The 13543-nt window shown below is 42.9% G+C and overlaps 1 protein-coding gene across 2 annotated transcripts in view; it reads left to right on the plus strand.

Annotated features, from left to right (window-relative positions):
* Positions 1 to 13024, plus strand: part of CLYBL (citramalyl-CoA lyase) — a 241493-nt gene extending 228469 nt beyond the window's left edge. Inside the window, exons 9-10 of one of the 2 annotated variants that reach the window (XR_008994550.1) lie at positions 12107 to 12204; positions 12891 to 13024. The gene's annotated coding sequence lies outside the window, so the exon portion shown is untranslated. Of the gene's footprint in view, positions 1 to 6261; positions 7395 to 12106; positions 12205 to 12890 lie in introns of those variants that run through there. The other variant, XM_057494539.1, reaches the window with a different exon arrangement.
* Positions 13025 to 13543: the final 519 nt, after the last annotated feature.

The following is a 13543-nucleotide window of genomic DNA, read 5'->3' on the forward strand; positions in this document are numbered from 1 at the left end:
CAGTCTTTCCATTGCACTGGATCAGATTTCCACTGTAGTACTTTTTTATGTATATCCCCCAAACAGTGCCGACCCCCCTGAATTTTGGACTTTGCCATTCATCTCCAATCCTTCTCCTGCTCATCTCTCACCTCAGCACAGCAAGAGCTTGCAAGAAGTGTGTTCATTAAAATTCAGAAGTGAGTCTTCCCTCCATCAGACACTTAGGTTCTGATCCTGGCTTTAATTGGGTTAAGTCATTTTTTCTCTCTGAGAATCAGTTTCTTCAACTATAAGAATAATAATACCTAACTCAGAGTTGCTCTGAGGAGGTAGTGGGCACAGAAATGTGCCACTCAGTCCCCCTTGGAGAACCCTCACTCGCCATGTGGGGGACAGTGCAGTCAGCGCCAGCCTCCAGCCATCAGCTCCTCCTTCAGCATGTGCCTCAGCTGCAGACAGCTGCCCAGCCCAAGGTCTCACTCCTCCAGGGGCAGTCTGCGTCCAGGGAGCTTTATGTTGTATGCATTTTACCACCATTTGAAAAAAATATTTTAAAAAGAATGAATGTCAAATCAAGATAAATAAAAACTAATGAATAAGTATAGTACTTTGTAAAAAGTCCTTAGCACCATGGGTGGATAGCAGGCATTCAGTAATGTCACATGATTTCCATCTAGGTACTAAACCTGGACTGCAGTCCAGGACAGACAGGAATCCACTGCCGCAAAGCCGGCTATGAAGTGAACCCCATTTTCTCATTTACTTTTATTGGTAGGTATGGTCTCACAGGAAAAGGTATGGGGTGGGCCCGGTGGACACGCTGGGTGTGAGGGCACACTCCACGTACACTGTGGCTCTTTGTTGTTGTTATTCAGAATCTCCTGGTCCCATTCCTGGGCTGTGGAAATTTCTCCCTTATGGAGCCTTTCTGTCTGCAAAACTGCTTACCGTTTTGTCCAACCCTGATTTTGTAAATAAAGACAATGAAGCTTTGGAGGATTATGAGGTACCGATTCCTGGCTGAAGGGGGCTCCATTCACATAGAAAAAAAATACAGTGTGTGTGTGTTTGTGTGTGTGTGTGTGTCCTGGAGTTGTGTAAATATTGGCCCCTTTAGTGGACTTGCTCAAGGTCACACATCTGGCAAACATCCCTCCCACATTTTGCAGGATTGCCCACTGGGGACTGTGTAAACGGCTGGCGGATGTGCTGGGGAGTCTAAGGAGTTGCCGGTGGAGGAGTGAAGGAGCAGGCTATAGGCCTCAGGGCGCAGGGTGCACCCACAAGCCCAGTTTGGTCTCTGGCCCCGCTCTTGGCTGCAGCCCTCCGCCTGCGGCCCCACCCCCACGGCTTTCATCATTCTCTGTATCATCTCTCATTCCAGCGAGTCCCTCCGTTTACTGTCATTCTGCCTCCGCTTCCCTTTTCCCTTTTCTTAGAATTTTACATTCATTCCTCTCCCAGCAATTCCAAAAGCAAAATTAATGAATGTGGGAAAGAAAACAATAAAATTGGGTAGATTTTTTTTTTTTAGTTCTGTGCCCATGTTTTGGAAGTAAATCTGGTGTCTTAAGTCATGAGCTGCTTGCACAATGCTCTGTACCCCTTCATTTACTGTGAACTTGGCACAGGAAGTTTATTAGCCCATTTTACTGCAGAGATCCTGAGTGCACAGGACAGCTAATATTGTACTTTGGGAATCAAAGTAGAAATGCCAGTGAGGCTGCTAATTATTCAATAAATTAAATATTGCTGCCAAAGCTGCTATTCCTAATGTCCTACATTTGATCATGCTGTCTTAATGTAAAGCCAACATTCAGATTTTATTTAAGTGATAAAGAAGATGAGGATCTGGCAAATTAGTTATTGGTTCTTTTATGTTTTAGTAGGAATTGTTTGGATATGCAGCCTGAAACTCACATGGGAGCCCAGAATGATGTTTATAAATAACAAAGTTTAAGAATATAAAATTTGATTTCTATCCTGTTGTTAATCCTATTCCTTTTGGGGGGGGACTTTGCCAGAAAGGTAACAATTATTACTTACAAAACCAGATATTTTCAAATTATGATAAACACTCCATTTTAGATTACTGAGGATGTGACCCCAAAAAAATCATTTTTTACAACTTAGCTTTATAAAAACCTTTTAAAAAAATTATCAGTCTTTGTGTCATCTAAGGAATTTTTAATTCTGAGATATATTTATGAGACCAGGGTAAATATTTTCAAAATAAGTGGCAAATGAATGAGTTATGAATTTGCATGCACAGTCTCTGAAAATGAGCACATTTTAAAATGATTTGTTAAATGGCACCATTGGCCTTTTTCCTTCCTTCTCAAAGAGCATATGTGTTGGATTAGTACTCAGAAAAGAAAGCGTGTTTTCATAGCCTCCAGTGTTGCATTTATAAAAATCATGATGATTTTAGGGCTGCACCTTCATTTTTTTTGAATTTTCAAAACTTGTCCTTTTTTTACTCTTTTATTTTCTTTCAGCAAAACAAAGACCAAGAACTCCTTTAAGAAATTTTATACATTCCCACAGAGTCCCAGTTTGTTGACCTTCAGGCCACAGAGTAAAACCTTTCTTTTAAGTCAAGCATTCCCCATTGGGAAGCGCTCCAGCTTTTTCTTTTTATGAGGAATTTTAACTGCTGGACTTAATTTAATTATTGTATTTTGTACATACTTCCAGAAGCCCCAGGGCATGAGCTTTACTTTTTTTTCAAAACTTTCAAATGAATATCTTTAGAAATGCATATTTCTGATGGTAATGTTACTTCTTTCACTTGTATTTCTAATCTAAATACCAAACATGGATCTTTCAGTTTCTGACTTTGCATGGTGAGGTTTCAACCTCGGATCTCTTTTCCACAGATCCTCTTCATGAGTAGATGCTGGGATATAGTCAGTCAAGTCCTTAGCTTGGGAGCCTCAGTTTTATGATGAGAAAACAAAAACCATCTCCAGCTGAACTACATTTTAAAAACTTGGCAGTTCTGGGGACATAGTCTTCAGTAAGAAGGGTTCCTAGATTGACATTGCCTTGAAACAATAGCATGTGGGCCCCATAGCTGTAGTCTGCCACCATCTGTCTTTACAGTTTCTATGATGTGCTCCCCCCAACATCACAACTGCTTTTCCCATCCCATCTGAGGCTCATGTGTGAGCACACATGCACACACACATACTCGGGAAGTTGCCATCCCAAGCTAACAGCAAAGATTCAGTATCTTCATTTCTCATCTATCTTTATCCACAAACATTTTCATTTAATCTTAACTAATTTCCACCTTGAAATCAAAAACTTTGACCACATCTTGACTCTTAAAGGTGAAATATAATTTTATTTTGGTAATTGACTTAATATTCATTTAGGAATATTGAAAAGTGAGGCAAACATAAAATTTCCAAATTCAAAAGACTGCCCAAAATACATCACGGGGATTGGGGACGTTTCTGAAGTCAGCTCCATTTGAGGACTTCCGAGACTTCTGAATTTAGGAAGATGTTCTTGAGCAGAATTATCTGGGAAGTGAATCTAATTTTCTTATTTACCTGTATTTAAGTTGTAAAACTGTAGAAATCACAGCATTTTGGTGCCAAAGAAGGACTTCAGAGATCAGCTAGGTTAATGGTTCTGGACCCTGGCTGTGTATTAGAGTTACCTGATGGGTATTTAGCATATACCAATGTCTGGGCCCCACCAAGACTCATTAAATCAGAAGTTGGTCTGCCCTGTCATTTTTCAGATTAAAAAGAAAAACAGTCAAACAAAACCCTGAAAGATTGAACATAGCTTTTACATTAGAAGCCTAAGGTACAGTACTATAACATGATTTGGGAACTCCTGGCCACGCTAAACTTTAAAAAGCAAACTGACTTAAATAAGTTTTGGGCCACATGAATTATAAAATAGTTGATTGATTTATCCCATGTGACATACTTTCTAATGTTATAGACATTCATATCCCTGACTGATCACAGAACAGATTGGAATATCATAGTCTTGAAATGTCTCACATTTAATTTTTAAAATAATATACACTTGTGTGGACGGCTGCCCTCCTGTGACTTTCACTTAAAAGTTTGACCTCTTCAGTGGCAGCATCATGCTTCTTGACTAATATTCTGTGAATTAATTTTTCTTATGTATATTTAAAATGTATAGGCAAAAAGCAGTATTTGTCCTGGTGTCATCTAAAGATCTCAAAACCCCTGAACTATTGAGCTTTACCTTGTACAGTTTTTATAAAAAGGGAGGAGAGGGATGGCAAATAACTCATCAAAGCACTGTGGTCCCCCTAAGACGAGTGTGAGCTTAGCCATCACCTCTGCTGGCCTAAAAGCAGGAGAGGCCATGCTGGGCATGGGCCCCTTCCATTGAGGAGCCTCAGCTGGGAGCACAGGCCTTCGAACCATCTTTGTAAACACTTGCCCTCACCCTGCCTCGCCCAAGATCATCAGCTCCCTCACCTTTCCGGTTCCCCTGACCTGTCTCCTCCCCTTTCCCCAGGAGAGATGGCAAGCTTGCAGGTCACTAAGAGAAAGGGAGAGCCCAGTCACTGGGACTCAAGGGCCTGGTCTTCGCAGACCAGGACCTCCCAGGAGAGCTCCAGGAGGCTTTGATCTCAGTTATTCGCCTTGGGCTAAAAGACCTCTGGTTGGCCACTCCTTTAGGACCCTAATAAGGCCAGGACCTGGGATCACAGATGCAAACCTTTTTTTTTTTCCACAAAGGGAACACTGAGATGCAATGATTAAAGCTATAGAGTTGAGGGTAGGTTAACATATGGCAGACCTCCGTATAATGCGTTCATTAATTCACTCCCCAGCTCCAGCAGACACTTACTGAGCTGCATTACATCACTGTGGCAAACATCACAGAGTGCTGGGCTGAGAGACTACTCCTCACTACCCCTGAGAGGGTCCCGGCCCTGAGGCCCCTGTGGTCCCAGAGTTCCATCAGGAGTGAAAAAAGGTGGGCAGGCAAGGCCTTTCTTACTCAGCCCCCCACCCATTCTGTTCTAATTACCCTTCATTATCCTTTACAACAAACATGCAAATCAAGAAGAACCTAGCTCCAGGTCTGAGACCAAAAAGAGGAAAAGGAAGAAATCGGAAAGTATCTTAGAATTACATTTTCATGCAGCCAGAAAAAAGAATGTTTATAGATTTAAAAATTTTGATGCAAGAACTGAAAACAATAATAAAAGTTTTTTTTCCTATCAATCATTTTATGAGTGATAACCTCCAAGGGCCACACACATATGGCTGGTGGCAGGGTATCCAGGTATAATCCTCCTGGATCAACAGATTTATTGTCATTTCTTGTACCTTTTAAATCTATCCTAAGGAAATTCTATGATCCTAAATGTAGAAAAAGCCTCATTCACTAACACTCCTTCATTCACAGTTGTAGAGGTATCATTACATCAACCACAGGACATTTACTTAATGGAATATTAGGCAGCTGGTCTTTCTGAAGAAGACAAGAAAATGCTTTTAATATAAAGCTAAGTTCAAAAACAAGATGCCAAGCAGCATGTGCAGAGTCTGGAGCTAGACTGCCTGGCTCTACTACTGATTAGCTGAGTAACCTTGGGCAAGGTACTAGCTTCTCTGTGCCTCAGTTTTATAATCTGTGAAATGGGGGTAATAATAGTACCTATCTCATAGGATTGTTATGAGACTTAAATGAGTTAATATGTATAAAGAACAGTCCCTGACATACAGTAAGCCCTTGATAAATGTTACTGTTATTATTACAATGTGGTTACATAGAAGAAAATATACAAAGAAGTCACATAAGAAGAAAATATACCAAAATGTTAGCAACTGATGTGTTTGGATGATGGGATTACTGTTGGTTTTTATTTTTTCTTCTTTTTACATTTTTATGTTTCCAAAGTTTTCATTAGATATATATCAAGTTTTTAAAAACCAAATTGGAGCTAATTACAAAACATCTATTGAACACTGCTTTTGGATATTATGTGGTTACACCTATAAGATGGTGAGTGGAGGGGACCCAGCAGGTAGTTTTCATATGATCTGAAACATCCTGCTTACAGGACTGGCCACGCGTGCCGCCACCGAACTCTCTCTGACCTGGGTTCCACACCCCCCTCGCATCACAGGGGGACACGCTTGGCTCTACTGGGTAGTGGAAAGCACCCAGGAATCTCTTGAAAACTAAGGTAACTTGAATTCCAGTTCCTGCTCTGCCACCCACTCCCTGTGGGTTCTTAGGAAAAGCCCCTTCTTTCTCTTTAAGGTGGGATCTCTGATACAGTCAACGGCCTCCAAGAATTAGGAAAGCAGTGGAGAGAATTTTTGAGATACTGCTTCGGTGGTAGAAAAAGAGATCTTGAAAACTGCAATACTCTACCCCTGCTGTCCAGTCTCGGACGTCCTACTTCCAGCGTGGAGGGCCCACCTGCTCTCTTTACACACCTGGACCTGGTGCGAAGGGCGCTTTGGAGGAGGCTGGCTCCTTAACCATTTGTGGAGTCACTCCTGCTTCCAGGAGAATGCTACAAGCAGGCCTTCAAAGAAATACCAGAAGCCAAGTGTACTATCTGTCATCACTTAATAATGCTTGAAGCTTTTCACAAACCAAAAGGGGATGAAAGAGCCCTACTTCTAATTGTGGGAGCTCAACCATTCTTCTATCAGCCCTACACCAAACAGGCTTCCTTTTAAAGTATTAGATCTGACTAATATGGACAGCCAATGCCCCTGGTAAACAAAATAGGAATAAGATAACTGTCTGCAACTTGATTTCATTACACAATATGGTAAGAAGGGAATTGATAAGTTGCCATGACAAATAGCCTAGTATTATTTTTTGTGAAATAGGCAAATGTGTCCAACTTAAAGAGTGTCAACATCATTTTTCTATATATACTCTTGTGAGGTTGAAATTAAACTAGAGACAGAAAGTTTATCTACTTTGTTCATTTCTGGCATCTAGCATGTTGCTTGCCCTTAATAAGATTTGCTGAATGAATGAATGAATGAATCAGTTAATGAATTAATGAACAAATGAGAGATGTTCTCCTCTATATTGTTTCAGATGCTGGGGATATAGAAATACGTAACTCACTCTAGTAGTGGAGCCAGACACACAAAAGAAAATGACTCAAATACAATGTGATTGATACCTAAAATCATACCAGTAATAGTATCCATGTTTCTGCTCCACCTTTGTGTTAGTTACTTAAACATAGTAAACATAATTCCTTTCTTCAAAAGTTCACAGTCTACTGTGGAAAACAAACATGAAGCATAGAAAGCACAATACTACACAGAAAGCAGAAGAGAAAACGTACACAGCGGAAAGGCAGCACTTTCGGTCATGTAGACGCTGGATCAGACGGCTTGAGTTGACAAAGCTGTGTGACCTTGGACAAGTTACTTAGCCTCCATAGGATTCAACTGTCTCCTTTGTAAAATGAGGAGAATACTGGGACTATCTTACCAAGTTGCTGCGAGCACTGAGTTAATGTCTGTAAAACACCCCAGATAGTGCCAGGTTCATACCGATTACCAAATATAAATATACATGAAATAAATAAATCTTTCCTGTGTTCTCTCAGAATTTTCAACTCTCATTAAGAACTCTGGATTTCTCTTTGTGCACATCTAATTATTCTTCTCTGATGGGACTTGTGACCAAATGCAACTCCAAAGCTGTGAGCTTAGGTTTGATTCAGGGAAAGGAAAGTTAGATTCCTGTTTGTGAAAAATAATGAGCACTTGGCAAAACAAAACAGTTCTCAAAACCAAGAGACACCTAAATCAGGATTGCAAATCTGTTCTAAACAACCACTACTCCCTTATGCCTAGTACAGGGCAGACATTGCTAATCAACCTCAGTATCCTTTCCAAATGAGTCTAGATTCAGGCTCAGAATTGTTTTCCAAACAGGGCCCTAGGCAGTGACTACTACCCTTGACCTATTGTGTCTTTGGCCTAAACCTGGCCTTATGGTTGACCTCAGGGCTGTTGTTCCTGAGGACACACTGGGCTTCCTTCCCAGCTCCAAGCTGCAGGATCCAAAGTGCAACTGCTCTTCTCCCATGATGGAAGCCCAGCTCCCAAAGTGCCCTGCCAGCTCCTACTCTTTCTTTTATTTTTCAATATAATTTTTCCTTTTTTTTTAAACTAAAGTATCATTAATACACAATCTTGTATTGGTTTCAAATGTACATCGCAGTGGCTCAACAGTACCCTTGATCAACTTATATTGTGATTGCAAATTATTGCACCCCTTTATCCCCCTGCCCCCCACCAGCAGCCACCCCAACCCCTGCCCCTTGGTAACCACCAGTCACTTCTCAGTGTCTATGAGTCTACTGCTGTTTTGTTCCTTCTGTTTTGCTTTGTTTTTATATTCCACAAATAAGTGAAGTCATATGGTATTTGTCTTTCTCTGCCTGGCTTATTTCACTGAGCATAATACCCTCTAGGTCCATTCATGCTGTTGCAAATGGCAGGATTTCTTTTCTTTTTATGGCTGAATAATATTCCATTGTGTATATGTACCATATCTTCTTTATCCATTCATCTGTTGATGGACACTTAGGTTGCTTCCATGTCTTGACTATTGCAAATAGTGTGGTGATAAACATAGGAGTGCATATGCCTTTTTGAATCAGGGATTTTGTTCAGTTAAATTCCCGGGAGTGGAATTACTGGGTCAAATGGTATTTCTACTTTTAGTTTTGCGAGGAACCCAGCTCCCACTCTTGAGCGAACACCAATGGAGCGAGTTCTACTTGGTCCACCTTCGTGGGTCCATAGCTAACTCTGTGACTTAAGCTAAGCAAGTTATTTAACTCCTGTGAGCCTCCAATTCTGATTCCTCCTGGGCAAATAGAGCCTTTCTCTTGGGATTGTTGCAAGGCTTAAATGTGATAATGTATGTGAATAGGCCCAGCTGGAGTACTGGAGTAGGTGCTCAGTAAATGGCTGTGCCGCTGTTGCTTCGCACCCGCCAGGCTCCTTCATGCCCTGGGTCCCGGCATCACATAAAACAGGGCCGGGATGCTCTTGTTTAAGCTGCTGTTGCCCCTCACTCAAAGGCAGTGTCAAAACTGACCAGGAGCTCAAGGTCATACTGGCTTTGATGCCTAGGAGGAGGTGATGGCCAAGGCTGGCAGCGTGGAAGGGGTGAGGGATGGGCTGACAGGATCCCCGAGGTGCCTGCAGGGAGTCCATCACAGACCCTATTAGGAAACAATGGAAAGGGCTTTGGAGGGGGTGTTTTGCTCCCATAAGTGGAGAAGGTGTCTTCTCCTGGCGGTGGCCAGGGATGAGACCAGGTAGACTCTCCTGTCTGCCTTCTCCAGCTCCTCGTAATTCAGGGCTGGCTTACATAAGGCCTTCCATTTCTGTAGCCACTCATCACCTCCTTACCTCCTAACACCGGACCTTGGTACAGATGACTCCATTAAGAATTCCTGTCCCTTCCTCAATGGGAAGGGTTATTGTGCCCTGAGAAGCTTAGATTTGGCCTTTTCCCTCTGCCTCAGCCTCAGCCTCAGCCTCCCCCTGAGACACTGCCTCCCCTCTTCTGACTCTCCTTCCCCCTCTGCCTCGACCTCCCTTCTCTGACTGCCTCCCACTCTTACTCTGCCTCCTCTCTCTGATTCTGTCTTGACCTGCTCTTACCAAATATGTGTGTGATGTCCCTCCACCATCACACCGAGGAGCAGGCCCTGCTCCCCCTTCCAGAGAAAACAGCCTTGCACCCTTTGGACCCAGTCCATGCTCAAGTACAGAAAATTGGTCAAGGGCTGGCATCTCTCGGGAGACAGCCATGTCACTCTCCTCTCCTCGGCATATCTGCCACTCTTCCTGAGCCCAGTCTGCGATTCTGCCCCTCCAAACCCAGGGCCCTTCATGTAGAGGCTCTGTCAACATTCCCATTATAGACTTCTCTTCTGAGAGTTTACAAGGTAACTGGGAAAACAAAATGAACCCAGGCAGAAAGGTGCACTACCAGGGAGCAAATCCTGGCAGAGGGCACAGTGTAGTGCTTCCAGAGACAGAGTCAGCACTGAAATCTTGGCCAGCTTAATGCCTACATTAAAAACGGATTTGTGCAGAATGCAGCCGCTTCTTTTAATTGCTCCAAATAAATATCCTGGGTAATTTCAGAAAGGCTTCTGCAGTGGCTTCCCAAGCAGTGTGAGCCATATATTACCAGGAAGTGCTTTGGGGTATTGTTTGCTGAAAGGCGTTACATAAATTGAAACTCCTTTTGCTCAGAGCCTAGTCCTGAAAGTTCATGCAGTGAGAAACATTTCTCACCATGCACAAACTGTGAATTGTATATAAAATTAAATTTTCTGATTAAAATCTGCATTGTTGGACCTCCTGCTGGCTGCCACCATTTTACTGAAATAAGATACTATTTGTGGTAATGGCAGCGAGGGAAACCTGTTATCATTGATTGTAAACTGGCTTCACTCCTATGGCTTTAAAATCTGGAGAGCTATATTGTGCAAACATTGCATTTTCCATACAAATATTACAGAGCAAAGCTTTACTACCGATTCATCAGCTGGGGTGCAAGTGGGTTTACAGTCTGGCCCTAAATCTCCTACACTGGGCTGCACTTAGATTCTGCAAGGTGGAAGATGCCACCAGAAGAACGAGACAGGCATATATAACAGTCTGTTGTGTTTTAATTTAAAAATATTTTTCTTCACAGAAACATTATTATTTGAGAGAGGAAGGAAGATGGAGAAGGTGAGGACTAGAAGGGTTTAAATCCTACAGCCCTGCACCCCCGCCCCTGCCCCAGGAAACCACAGCATTGCCTTTAAAGATTCACCCCACCCCCACCCCTCTCTCCCACTGCCAGCTTCCAAGCTCTGCCCAGCACTACTGACGGATGGGTCCAAGCTAATATCTTTGTTTAACAAGTGCAGAATCTGAAACAAAAAGTGGAGTTGTTTTTTTTCTCCTCCTGAAGAAGATGTGTACTCGGAATTAGAACCCCAAGGGCTAGCTTTTCATCTTTCATTTTTGCCCAGCTTGCAGTTTACAAATGAATGCTCTCCGAAAGTCAACCTCAGCCAGGCGCATATAAATATTTTTTATTGCCTTCTAACCATTAGAATAGATTGTCCCTTTCTCTCATTTTGTAAATCATTTGGTTGCTTGGGTAATACAAAATAACTTTGACTTACAAAGGAAGACTGGCGGGGTGGAGCTGGAGGGGTTAGCAAAGTGATTGATCCATAGCGGCATATATCATATTTTGACAGAAATGAAGCCAAGACAAACCAATTTCTTAAGGAACAACCTAGTCTGAATTTAATGAACCCACCAAGTCTTCTAGAAAAGAGCACTAAAGTTACAGGCAAAGCTGCTAGAGTAGAATACAGTAAGCCACTTCCTCTGAGGGAGCAAACGCTGCGGAAATGGATTGAGGTACATGGGTACCCAGAGTTAAGTGCATAGACCACCGGGAAGGCGCCTAGGTGATGGGCGGGATCACACACAGCACAGGCCTCAGAGTGTCCCTTTGCAGCTTTGCCTTAAAAGCCAGTCCTAGGTATTCATATGCATTAACCTAAGCTGTCTCACCTGTGCGGAAAACCTGCGGGGGTAGAAACAGGAAGTGCCCGGTGGGGTTCCTGACCTAATCCTTTGTGCATTGATTTGCCTATAGTAGAGTGTGGGGGGCTACTATTATCATGCCTACTTTGGTTTCAATTGCATAGTGATAAATTACAAATCCATGAATTAGCTATCTGAAAATTATTCTACTGGCTTTCTTTTCTTCCTCTAAACTTCTCTAATATTTTCTAGTCTTTCACAGTTTGTACAACTCTAACTAGCCTTAACTTGAGTTCCTTGCGCGGTCATAGAGTTGAGAAAAAAACAATCTTTTCCCATTTTTCTCTTTTTGCTTACCATCCATATGAATGCCCTGTATTTGAAAACCAATAACAAAATCAGTTGCAGTAGTTAATTCACCCATTCAATATGTCTTGAATTTACTGGGTGCTAAGAACTAGACTATTGATCCTCTTTGACTTAAGAGTTCTGCCAGCCTGGGGAAAAATACATCCAAAGTCCCAGCTTTACTCTCTTTGAACTAGGATCTGAAGATCCCAAGAGAACCCGCAGAAGGAACCTGCACCCGATGGTTCTTCTGGCTTCACTCGGCTCCTCTGCCTGGCGTCCTACCTCTTGCCAGGTAACCAAGCACCCGTGTCTTCTTCCTGTTCACCAGAGGATTCCTTTCCAGGGCTCCCTCTGCTCTGGTCTTGATCAAAGATGGAACGCTTGACTTCTGCCCAAACGTTGCCCATACTTTTGCTTAGGCTTCCATTGACTGCTTTAAGTAGTCATCAAGTATTTGTTTCTGAGAAAAGTCATCAACAATATTCCACAGTTTGCATCAGGAAGACAACATGGCTGCCCCCGTATAGGGCATTATGTTCCTGCATATATCGAAAGGCTAGACAGCGAGGACTTGCCCTGCTTTGGGATGGGAAGGGATGGAATCCTGGTCTCCATCTCAAGAAGAGGTGGGTCCTCAGATAGGAATCTACAAATCTGATGGTTGGCTATCACCCAGTTATCTTCCCCACTGGTTCCCCAAAGAGAAAGGCCAAACCCCATCCCCCATGAATCTGCTCTTCCCCCATCACAGAGGCACCAGATTTATGAGGTGAAGAGCCCTGGTGGTACCACTCCCCCCTCAGCAGACGGAGAGCTGAAGCCCCGTCATCCGTGAGCCGGGAGAGGCTCTGAGGGGTGTGGCATGCCGTGCTCCTCTCGCTTCTTCCTCTCCGTTCCCTTCCCTCTCTGTCTCTCCATCTTTTGCCTGGTATGAAGTGTCTTGCTTCAATCTTCCTTCTATTTCTTATTCCCTTCCAGAGTTCTAGGTCTTTCTTTTGGGTTGGTGGACACCAGAGGGCAACGTGATCCCACCTGCTCGTCACTTATTTCATTTAACCAGTGGAGGGAAGAGTTTGAGAGCACCTACAAGAACTAGGAGGTAGGTGGAAATCATTCTGATTATGGAATTAGCTAGCGCAGTAGAACAGCTCTCTCAGAGGCACCCTGTGCCAAGGCATTCTGTTCCCATCGGTAAGTCATCTGTTCCAAAACTGTTGAAATGAATACCAACTCTCCAGAGCACGACACTGGCAATATTTCCCTCCAGGCTCTATTTTACAGAGACAACTTTCACATGATATGAGACCTGAGATTAAACTAACAGAAGTCATATATTATTCAAGGTAACACTGATGCTCCAGCCATTTTGTCTTTTGAGATCTGGTTTTTATTTTGTTTCAGAAATAATCAGTAAGACACTTAGCCCTGAATGTCTTGTCTGGGGAACGGGTCGTGGCCCTCTAGGTGCTTTGAGAGTGTGCATAGGTTTATTTGGGCAAGTGAGGCTAAGTCAATCAGAACAATTGATCATGAGCCAGGCGGCAGAGCCCTGGGGGCAATAAATGCCTAAGCAACCTCTGGCAGACGTGAAAGTCCCTGCAATTGCATACTTTACGGCACACACTTGGAGA

Source organism: Manis pentadactyla, chromosome 17, assembly GCF_030020395.1.
Source record: "Manis pentadactyla isolate mManPen7 chromosome 17, mManPen7.hap1, whole genome shotgun sequence".
Lineage (NCBI taxonomy): Eukaryota > Metazoa > Chordata > Mammalia > Pholidota > Manidae > Manis > Manis pentadactyla.